This window comes from Dermochelys coriacea, chromosome 26 (assembly GCF_009764565.3).
Source record: "Dermochelys coriacea isolate rDerCor1 chromosome 26, rDerCor1.pri.v4, whole genome shotgun sequence".
In the NCBI taxonomy this organism is placed as follows: Eukaryota; Metazoa; Chordata; order Testudines; family Dermochelyidae; genus Dermochelys; species Dermochelys coriacea.
The window spans coordinates 8,093,080-8,104,078 of NC_050093.1; the positions used below are offsets into that span (position 1 = coordinate 8,093,080).

Genomic DNA, 10,999 nt, shown 5'->3' on the forward strand with positions numbered 1-10,999 from the left:
ACCATTGTCAGAGCTGGGATAAGAACATGGGGGGTTGAGTTCCTGGCACTGGGCAAGACCACTATAGTTTTGATGATTATCAAAAGGAGGAACAATACCCCTTCTCCCACAAAGGGTGGGAGAAGGAGTATTGTTATCCCCATTTTACAGATGGAGAACTGAGACCCAGAGAAATTAAATCACTTGTATTAGGGCGTACAGGAAGCCTGTCACTGAGTCAGGAACTGAACCTAGATCTCCGGGGTTCTTCTACCTTAACCTTTTCTCTGCAATGCGAATGGTAACACTTCCTTTGCAATGTAAAAGATCCCAGCAGTCTGTTCTCTCCGTGAGCATCCATGCTGCTTGACCAAGAGGCTTGATTTCCCTACACAACCCCAGGTCCTGGTAAGACATCATTCTGGATTTGCCATGGGGGTAGGTGCTCTTCTTGTAGTGTCAATTTTGCTGTGCCTGGTTAGAGTTCTAAGGCCTCAATACGCTGTTGGCTCACCAGCTCAATCCCCCTCCGAGTCGAGAGCTCCTCTGATGGGGGATGTGATTTAAATTCATCGCTCCTCAGAACTGACTGGCCTTTCATCCATCTGAGGATGATACATACACCTAGTACTCCGAGTTTGAGACTATAACAGTTTACTGTAACATTAATAGTCCTCAGAGCCAGTTTTCAAGAGGATAATTGCTTAATTATATATATAATGCAAGAAGCCTTCAGGTCACTTCATTTCATAATTGAATATTTCATGGGCCTTTAATCCCAGTATCTCAAGGCATTTTACAATCCTGAATGAATTAATCCTTACAATCCACCCCTGAGAGATAGGGGAGTATCATCCTCATTTTACAGATGGGGAAAACTGAGGCACAAACAGGTGAAGTGACTTGCCAAAGGTCACAAAGTTTATCAGTGGCAGAGTCAGGAGTAGGACCCAGGAGTCCTGATTCTCACTTCCCTACTGCTGCCCCAAGACAATGCACCTTCCCTTCAAAATCAGATTTTTGGGTCTGGGGAAGAAGGGGAAAGAGATCTGAGTTTAAGTGAGAAAACTACTCTGGGCCCAACCCTACAGATTATTACCTAAACAATCCTTACACAAATATTCCCATTGACTTCAGTGGGACTGCTAATATGTGTGGAGCTTGCAGTATCAGATCCTGTGCCAGAGTGTTACATTTACACATGTTAGCAAAGCAAATAGAAAAATAGCAGAGCAGCTGGTGCACATGTCATACTTTAATACGAACTCGTCTGTTTCTGTTAGCAAACGAAAATGGTAAACAATTAGCGGGTGGCTTTTTCCCCCCGCCCTGCAAGCCTTTGGATAAAAGCTACCCAGACGGGAAGCTAAGTACGCTACAGAATTGAATGGACCCGGGAAGATCTCCATTGTGTTCTGGGGCTCAGTCCTGTAAGATGCTCAGCACTGTAGCCCTGAGAGAGCAAAGTGCTTAAGTACGTGCTTAACTTTTATTAGCTCAGTAGTCCCGTTGTTTTCACTATTCACATGCTGAAATGCTTTGCGTATTCCAGGCTGGCTGTTTGCAGTTAGAGCCAGAGATCATGCAGGGGGAATTGATTCCATCAGTTGCCTTTCCCACTTCAATTTTAATATTGACGCTCCTGAAGAATAAAGTGATTTCTTGCTTAGGGTTTCGTGGTCAGATTTGGACAACTAATGTGCACTCTCTGCAAAGGGAATTTTTTTTTCACAATTACCCAGCACTGCTAGATACTGCTGTGATGTTAGCTGTGCTGAGATCCTCAGTAGATTAGACAAAGCTTCCATGGCCTCTGGTGTGTTTAAATCCCACATCAATTAAACCTGCTCAGAGCAAGGCCTTGTCTATCTTGGGGTCCATAGCTGTATCAGTGCAAACCCCTTGTGTAGACCCTGTCTAACCCAGTGCTCCAAGCAGGTGCCAAACACATACATTTCAAGTATAGCTACTTATTAACTATAGAAATATATTTAGACTTGTAGCAAACTTGGTATTATCTACACTTGAAATATATATGTCTGGACAGCGCCTTGCACACTAGGACCCTGATTCATGGTTGGAGCCCCTATGTGTTACCATAATAATAAACTGCAATTTCAGTTAGTACACTGGGTCTGATTCTGCTCTCACGCTGCCTTTAAACAACTGTGACCCTGAGTTACTCTTGATTTAGATTGGTGTAAGCCAGGGCAGGATCACAGCTACCAACTTCTTCACTTCCTGTCCTCAGCTTTTGTGCAGCGTTGCCGTGTGCCATTAAAACAGCTGCTGTGTTCTCCCCCAGAGGTGGCCACATTTTACTGGTGGGTAAAGTGGCCCTGTATGTATAAAGCATGCTTGCTAGTTAGCATGGCATCTCACCGTATCTCCTGGCCAGAAAACCCCTTCTGCATCCCCCTGGCTGCTACAATCTGTCTTCCTAATTTAGGCATTACACTGGGGTCTTGTCCTTCTGCTGTAATGACTAGCACAGCCATGCAGCAGCCAGCTGGATCCAGGCAATAGCTGTGAAGCGCTTTGAGATCCTTCTGGTCATCGGGTGCTATGTAATCATAAGATATTAGTATTCTAACCCAAGTGCTGGAAGAGTTTCCACTGCAGAGCTAATAGGGGGAGAGATTTGGTGGTGAGTTCATGAGTGAATTCTCCGGAAGCTCTGGGAAGCACATAGATTTATAAAACAAAAGGTCATAATGTGGTTTAATGAGATTAGATGTATTTAATAAGCAGAGCATGAAGGCATTGGTTCAAGTTTAACCTTAGCTAAAAAGCACCCAGGGCTAATGGGTTTTATGAAGCCACGCAGACTGGTCTGATTTTTTTTCCTTCTGAATTGTAGGGTTAGGAGGTGGTATTTTAGTTTTAATACTTCTCAGTCTGCCAGGTCAAGCTTGGCCTTTCAGAACTGTGACAACCTTGTCTTCCTCTTCTCTTCTATCATAGTCTTTCCTTGGCACTTATATTCCCAGGGAGAGGGGTCTAGTAGCTAAATCACTGCAGTAGGACTCAGGAGAGCGGAGTTTTATTTCTGACTCTGCTATAGATTCCATCTATGACTTTGGGCAGACCATTTAATCTCTTCTCTGCGTAAATTCCTCAACCGTAAAAGAGGCTAATAATACTTCCTTTGTCTGCATTGCCTTCTCAGGCTGTGAGGCCAAGATTTTCAAAAATAACAAGTGATTTTGCGTGCCCAGCTTGAGGCACCTTTAAGGGCCTGAATGGACTGAGTATAGCTTCTGGAAATCAGGCCCCTTGAAAGCTGTCTCAAGTTGGGCACCCAAAATCTCTTGACACTTCTGAAAATCTTGGCATAAGCGCTTTGAGGCAGAGATCGTCTCTTATGATGTATTTGCACCGCCCTTAGTGAGGCCCCAATCTTAGTTAATAACTGATAAATTATAATAAAACTGAACGTATTGAGAAGCTTTCAGCCTGACTCTGTCTCATTTGTGCTAGTTTTACGCCAGTGTAACTCCACCGACTTCCATGGAGTTACAACTGACTCTTGCTGGTGGATTTGTGATCAGGATCGGGCCCTTTTTCTGTGACGAAGGATGGAGCCAGGAAAAGCCAGATTACTGAACCCTTACACTCCTTGGGGAACCCTTACTCATGGGACTCATTGGCTATTTCTGAAAGTGCTCATCTCATGTGAGGGAGGATTGGACAATCTAACTCTATGTCTTCAATAACATTCTAGCCAATGGATGCATTCTTTTCTGTAGAATTGTCTCTGGTTTTCATTTCCATTCCTTAAATAAAGGATGACAATCTGTTTACCTTTGCCAGTGGATTCAAAACCTTTCACCTTCTCTCCCTCTCTCTCCAGGAATTCCTCAGATGAACAATGAGGGGAAAAAATGGACCCAGAGCTGTTTTGCGACATGCTCATCATTCCAAGGCCATGGCTCTGTTAGTTAGCCAAGTTTAAAATACCCGTCAAGGCCATCATAGACAGTAGAGCCACTCAGGTGAAGCTGCTTAATGCAGCTTAAAGATAAGGTCCTCTTGTAACCAATGAACAAACCACATAAACAGAGCATAAACATGTTCCATTGCAGGTGAGTTTCTGAGTACAATGCAACTTTTTGTGATGAGTTGTATCCAAAAATGCTTTGCTGTGTTAAATATTTCCACTGGAGAGAAAAAAAAAATCTTTATTTTTGATACAGGCAAAAGACTTGACAAGACAGAGACAATCAGGGAGGCTGCTCTAATTGGCCAGAGGTGCAAAGGAGAAGGGACTTGCACCAAGAGTTGGTGGATTTCTTTCTCGCTTGTTACATTCAGTCATAACATCCTTCTAGTTTCCAGGCTTCTTTTTTCCCCCCTTGAGATTTGAACCTGGTGAATTCGTGCTGATTTCATTGAAATGTTTCACTCAGGGAGAAAAAAAAAAACCTACAAAAAATCTGAAAAAATTAAAAGGTTTTGTTCTGGCATTTTCAAAATGATCTAATTTGATTTTTTTTTTTTGCTTCCAAATGACTTTTTTTTTCTTTTGAAATTTCTTTGTTTCTTTAAAAAAAACATTTTAAAAGAAGCTCAAAATCAAAATGAAATGTTTGGTTTCACCTGAAATTATTTTTTTTTTCAGAACTGCAGGTAAACCACAAAATCAGTTATTCACACATCTGTAATTAAAACAAATATCTCTGATATCACAAATGTATTTTTGAATCATTATTTTCAGTTGTAGGGTAAGAACTTACCATCCACAGAAAATCCATTGGTTTAGAAAATCCATCGGTTTAGCAAAGCAGTGTATTCCCAGGGAAGCTTTATTATGATAGGAGCTAGTAACATTCTAGATGAAGAGATTTGGTGCGATCTGCCTTTTTACGCCCACTTTCTGCTAATGAGATGCACTGTAATTTCCTTGAAGCATTACTTTGCATTTGTGTTCCTTAAAGGGGCAGTCAGTTACAATCTCAGGAATTCATGCGGTTTCAGGGCTAGCTGGGACAGCAGAGTTCTAAAACTCTTCCATAGCAAGGTTACAAAATGTTTCCAATTTGTGTAGGCCATTCAGGAGGGTTGCTGGGGTTGAAGCATCAGGTTTAAGCTTTGAATGGGAGCTGATTAAGGCAGAAGGATGGGGAAAAGTGTGGGGAGAGAGAAGATGGGAAGTATAAGAGCCGAGATTTAGATGAGGAGCTCAACTTTAGGCCCTGATTCGGCAAGTCACTTAAGTATTTGCTTCACTTTAAGCATGTGTGTAGTCCCATTAATTTAAGCCCGTGCTTCAGTGCTTTGCTGAATTAGAACCTTTTATAGCAACTTTCCTCTCAAAGTGCTTTATGTACTGATTTGCGGACTAACCTGAAGTTCACCTCCATGACAACTGAAATGCAGCCCCTTTTGGTGTGGAACAGGGCTGCTGTTTGACATTGCACACCAAACATTCAGCGATCTTTCAGACAAGTGGAAAAGAACACCATCTGCAGGGAAGATCTGTGGTTGACATAACGTATTTACTTGAATTGAAATTTGACCGGTATGGTAGGGGTTAACACCCCGGCCCTTGTGAAAATGTCAAGGGCCTATTTAATGACCCAAATGCAGTCAATACTTTTGTTTGAAGTCTCATCTCAAAGGCAGAATCTGGGGTGAAGGAGCTTGCACTGTTGCCGTTCATGCTTTACCATTGCGGGGATAGATGAAAGAATTTAGACTCCAGAGACGGTAGTGTGGCAATTTTCACAAACATTCATTTATATTTTAAGGAATCATTTTGAAGGGTGAGATTTCCAACTCCCACTCAAAGTCAGTGGGAATCAGGTGCCTAATTTCCATTTGCGCCTTTGGAAAATCTACTCCTAAATGTCTAAATATTTGTCCTACTGGCTGTGGGCAAGATGGCACAGCGTAGCTTTTAGGCAATCTGTTTTCATGGACTAAAACTCATTGGCAACAAACCCTGACTGGCAGAAATTCACCAAGACTGGTTTACGTTAGTCGAGGTTGCCGAGGACAAAAACCATAAAGGAAAACGAGGGTAAGCAAGAAAAAAAGGAGCATGAAAATAAATGAGCTTTGGGCATTTGAATAGACTTAACTCATTTGTCCAAAGACTTTCTTTTGGTCTTTAATGTTTTTGAATTACCATCATTCTTTTTTGGAGTGCTCAGTATCAGGAGAGGCTGTCAAACAGTTCAGCAATTGTCATATCCCAAAGGGAAGCTAGCTAATGATTTCTCTGGCTGCAGCTTGGTCTTTCAGTTTTCATGCTATGCCAGAATAGTTCCCATTTAATCAAGCGTTTAAGGGTTTGGTTCTTGATGTTAGTGTATGATTTTGAAGTGTAGTGAAAGCTATCCAGTTCCTCCTCTTGATACTTCTCATTGCCCCATAATATGAGAATTATGAGGTTGCTTGATTAAATCAGTGGTAACTAAATTGATAACCAATAAAAGAAAATAGTTCTTCCCATAGCAGGTGCTCAGGTAGTAATATTCATAGGCTGTTACAGAACTGCATTAAAAAAGTGGATAATTCCAATGGCTGCAAAATGTTTGTTGGCAGAAATGGGTTCGAATCACAACCTTGAATATGATCATCCGCAAACTTTGGGGAAGTTTGGATTTGCATGTGGCTTTAGAGCCAAGCTTTGTGGCTCTGCTCTTCTCGAAGCATCATTTAAAATGGAGCAATCAAATCTCAGTCCTCATCTTCACAGGGGTCAGAAAGAAATCCCCTCCCTCCAAATTCAGCAAGAATATGTGTACTATAAGAATAAGTGTACTATAGATTCTTTTACCTGATGGGCACTGCCCAAATCCCAATATTGCTTTAATGGTGTAAATATTTGGTGTAAATAATGGTGTAAACCTGGGATAAATCTATATTCCTGTGGCTAATAAATTCATCAGGGATGAAATCTTCCACTGAAGACAATGGAAGTTTTGCTATTGGCTTCAACGGGGCCAGTGTTTCACCTCAGATGTCCAAAGAAATCTGGCATGCAACTGTGCATGAATTTGTATGGCTTTTTGTACTTGCAATGCACAAATTAAGCACTTACATGCACAAGTGCCTAATTTTCATGTTTGGTTGCAAATGCAAATTAAGCATGAATTGCACCCCTAAAATCTTTGAATATCTGGGGTCCTATCCTCAGCTGGTGCAAATCGGCATAGCTTCACTGAAGTTAATGAAACCTCAATTTACCCCAGCTAAGGATTTGACCCCTGCTTCATCATATTAATCCTTCTGTCTTTTGCAAATATATAGGAAGAAATGTATGTTTCACGGAATTTTGCCTTCACAAACATACATATTTGAGGGGTGCCAAAGTCCTACGTTGCATGATAAATTTAGCATACATTGAAGATATTAATAATTAATTTTTTAATAATGAAAGCTCCAGTCCCTGTCATTTGCTTTTAATAATGGCGACATAGGCAGAATGTTCTGCTGTAATTTCTGTCTGAATTCTTAATCTTTAAACAATAAACCAAATGACATATTTGGGGCAAGGGTCTCACCTAAAGGTTGCAGGGGAGTTAAAGTAACTTAAAGCTTGTATTGCATTGCATTGCATTGCATTATTAATTCAAATAAAGTTTGATTATTCAGCTGCACATTACACATGTAGGTACTTATGGAAAGGGAATTTAATAAAGCAGAAATTACACTTCTATTGTTTTATGCTTGAGAAGTCAGGTGGGTTGTTACAATCTAGTGAAATGTCGGATCTGAAATATGTAGGATCATGGTATTAGCTAGATGCAACATGGTCTAGAGGAATGAGCGCACAGTTGTATGTCCTGAGTTTTCTTGAGACAGTGTGGTCTAATGTATAGGGCACTGGCCTGTCAGGAGGCCCCAAGTTCTATACCCCACTCTGCCACAACCTACTGTGTGTCTAGGAGCAAGTCAATTTTCCTGTTTCCCCATCTATATATCTTAGCGTCATACTCTAATACCAATCACGATAGCGTCCAATACCTCCGTGTAGAAGTAATAGCAAAATCCCTAGTGGGGTTTGTGCAGCCCTTTGTGTGTCTTGTCTATTTAGACGGTAAACTCGGGGCAGGGACTATATCTTGCTCTCTGTTTGTACAATCCTTAGCTCAGTGGGGCCCTCATCTCAGTTACGACCTTAGGCACTACCATAATATTAATAGTATAAACCTACCTCTGCCATCGACTCACTCTGTAGCCTAGGGCAAGTTACGTGACCTTTCTCCCTCACCTTCCCCATCTATGATACGGAGATAACACTATTTATCTTTAAAGAGAGTTGAAAAATATTGGCTAAAAATTCTTTCGATGCAGTTTTCGTTCCCTAAATTATTCAGCAAATACTTCCCCTTCCATTATTAAAGCAAGTCTATTAGTTCATTGACTAATGTAAGGGGACGAATGTATTCAGTTAAGTTTCTTGTTGATTGGCAAATAAATTATTGGCAAATAACTGTTCACATTTTTTTTTTAGCTCTGCTAACCTTGTTCACAGCAATATTGCAAGGGTTAATTAATGTTCATGAAACACTTTGAACATGGGAAGTGCTGCATAAGTGCTAAAGGCTGTTACAGCCTGATTCTAATCTCACTTACTCATCTGTGTAACTCAAATGGGACCAGTTCTTTACTCAAAGCCGGTTTTACATTTGTGTAACTCCATTTACTTTAAAGGAGTTTCATCTGTTGACACCGAGGTTAAATTTGATTCATTGACTGCTATAGAATTACTCCTAATTTACATCACTATACGTGAAATCCAAGTCCGGGCCCAATTTTCAAAGGTATTTAGGTGCCCAAAGATGCAGAAAGTTTGTTAATGTGCTTTGATCAAGTCCCATTTCGAAGAGGACTAGATCAAAATACATTGACAAACTGTTGAGGTATGACAGTCAATCTGCGGCAGGCTAGTGTGGGGTAGATTCACACCCCATCTTGTTGCAAACTAACTAATGTAGACAAACCTTTAAAATAACTTAGGAGCCTAAGTCCCATTTTCATTAGTAATTAAGGACGTCTGAAAATTTACCCTTAACTTTAAGCATGAAACTTTAAATTTCCTATTCAGGAACTGAATTGTGTCGAAGTCAATGGGACTTAAACACGTGCTTAAAATTGAGCATGTACTTAAATGCTTTCCTAACAGACATGCCTTTCTGGATCGTGGTATCTGTACTTCTTCATGAACTCGGTAAACTGATTAGTTGCTCTAAATATTCCAGAGTATTGGTTGCTAGTCTGTATATGTTTTCCCCTATTAAATATGAATAAATAATACATACAAGTAAAATTGTATCAAAGATAAATGGTGCAAAGAACCACTCAGGCGCAGGTTTAAATATGCTGTGCTGTTAGATGGACCTGAACTGGAAAATGACTTTCAAACACAAGTGAACTCTGGAGAAGATGGATTCTAGATCCAGACTCAGCTGTGTGGCTGTTCTGTGGGGGGCTACAATGTGAACAAGGAATATGAGCAACATAGCGCTCTGGAGCAGTTCAGATTAGGCTCTGAACTCCATATTTGGGACTGATCTCTGGTTCTAAGTATCACTGTACTTCACCTCAGAAGGGCTGGGGCTAACTTTTGTTTTGGATGGATGTGCATGAGTCTGAGTTTCAGGCAGGAACAAAAATTCCCCCATAAAAAACTGATGGAAGCTCACCTGCTTTCACATCAGAATCATGTGAAGGATAGGTCCATCAATGGCTATTAGCCAGGATGGGCGGGGATGGTGTCCCTAGCCTCTGTTTGTCAGAAGCTGCGATGGTCGACAGGGGATGGATCGCTTGATGGTTACCTGGTCTGATCATTCCCTCTCGGGTACCTGGCATTGTCCACTGTCGGAAGACAGGATACTGGGCTAGATGGACCTTTGGTCTGACCCAGTATTGCTGTTCTTAAGTAAAACCATTACTTTTACATTACTTTGATTCAAAATCCTAGACTGGCACCAGGCTTGTTCTGGGACCTGCCATCATAATCCAGGAACCTGCTGACGAACCTAGGCTGAACTCAGTTGGCAAGGAAATCTAAAACTTATACCTTAAACTTAAAACTAATACCCAGCTGGGTATTTTGCAGTTTGGGGGTTAGTTTGACCATTTTGCACAGTTTTAGGTGTAAGCACTGCCCTGTTTTCGCGTAATGCAAGTGGGGGAAATTTGGTCCACTTTCATGATTTGATGGACAACAGAAGAGTTTGTGTCTATTAATTACTGTAGTTGTTTGATGAAACATCCATTTTGCCTCCATGGTTAATGGGATATGGTAACAGGTTGATGTGTGTATGTGATATTGTACATTGATTTGTAAGCACGGCCTCATATTCTTGATGCAAATGCCACTCGGTGACTATCTGTATCACGTGGTATTTAAAATATGCATAATGAAACTTGTTTTACATATGCAACAATGGGAGTAATAAAAATCTTGACACTTCCACTTGCAGCAGCTTAATTGATGGTGGTGCTTATGGAGCTCCTGTGTTAAGTGCAGGAAATACCACAGATATGGATAAAAGGATAATGCAGTGGTACAGTAAATGTTAAGATTTATTGTCCCTCACTGTGCATACATGATTGGGTCAGATTCTCACCTGGGGTAAATCAATGGAGCTAATTTGATTTACTCCAGTTGAGGATATGTGCCCATCATCTCTAGGGGCCAGATTGTGAACTTCTTACTTACACCGAGTAGTGCCTTAATCCTAGAATAGTCCTATTGAAATCAATAGGATCCTCTGAGGAGAAAGGTAAGCGTATCAGATTTTGACACTATGTGAATTAGACTTAGTGAGCCTGATTCTGATCTCACACCAGTTTTACAAAGCGGTGCCACTGACATCACTCTCCCTTTACAGTGGTATGAGAACAGACTCGGGTCCATCGTACTTGCAAGCATACACGCTGGTTTATGTGTAACATATAGGAAATCTGCATACTGGCGCACTGGTTTTGGTCCAGGTGTACATCACATTGTATCTGTATGACAGTTTTGCAATTTTTCAGGGAGTTACTGTTTGTTTGT

At 41.0% G+C, this 10,999-nt stretch overlaps 1 long non-coding RNA gene across 1 annotated transcript; it reads left to right on the forward strand.

The window, feature by feature from the left end:
• The first annotated feature begins 138 nt into the window (after window positions 1-138).
• LOC122457580 lies at window positions 139-4,425 on the forward strand. Its single transcript, XR_006277197.1, has 3 exons — window positions 139-1,453; window positions 3,833-4,064; window positions 4,176-4,425. It is a non-coding gene; the product is annotated as an uncharacterized LOC122457580 (long non-coding RNA).
• Window positions 4,426-10,999: the final 6,574 nt, after the last annotated feature.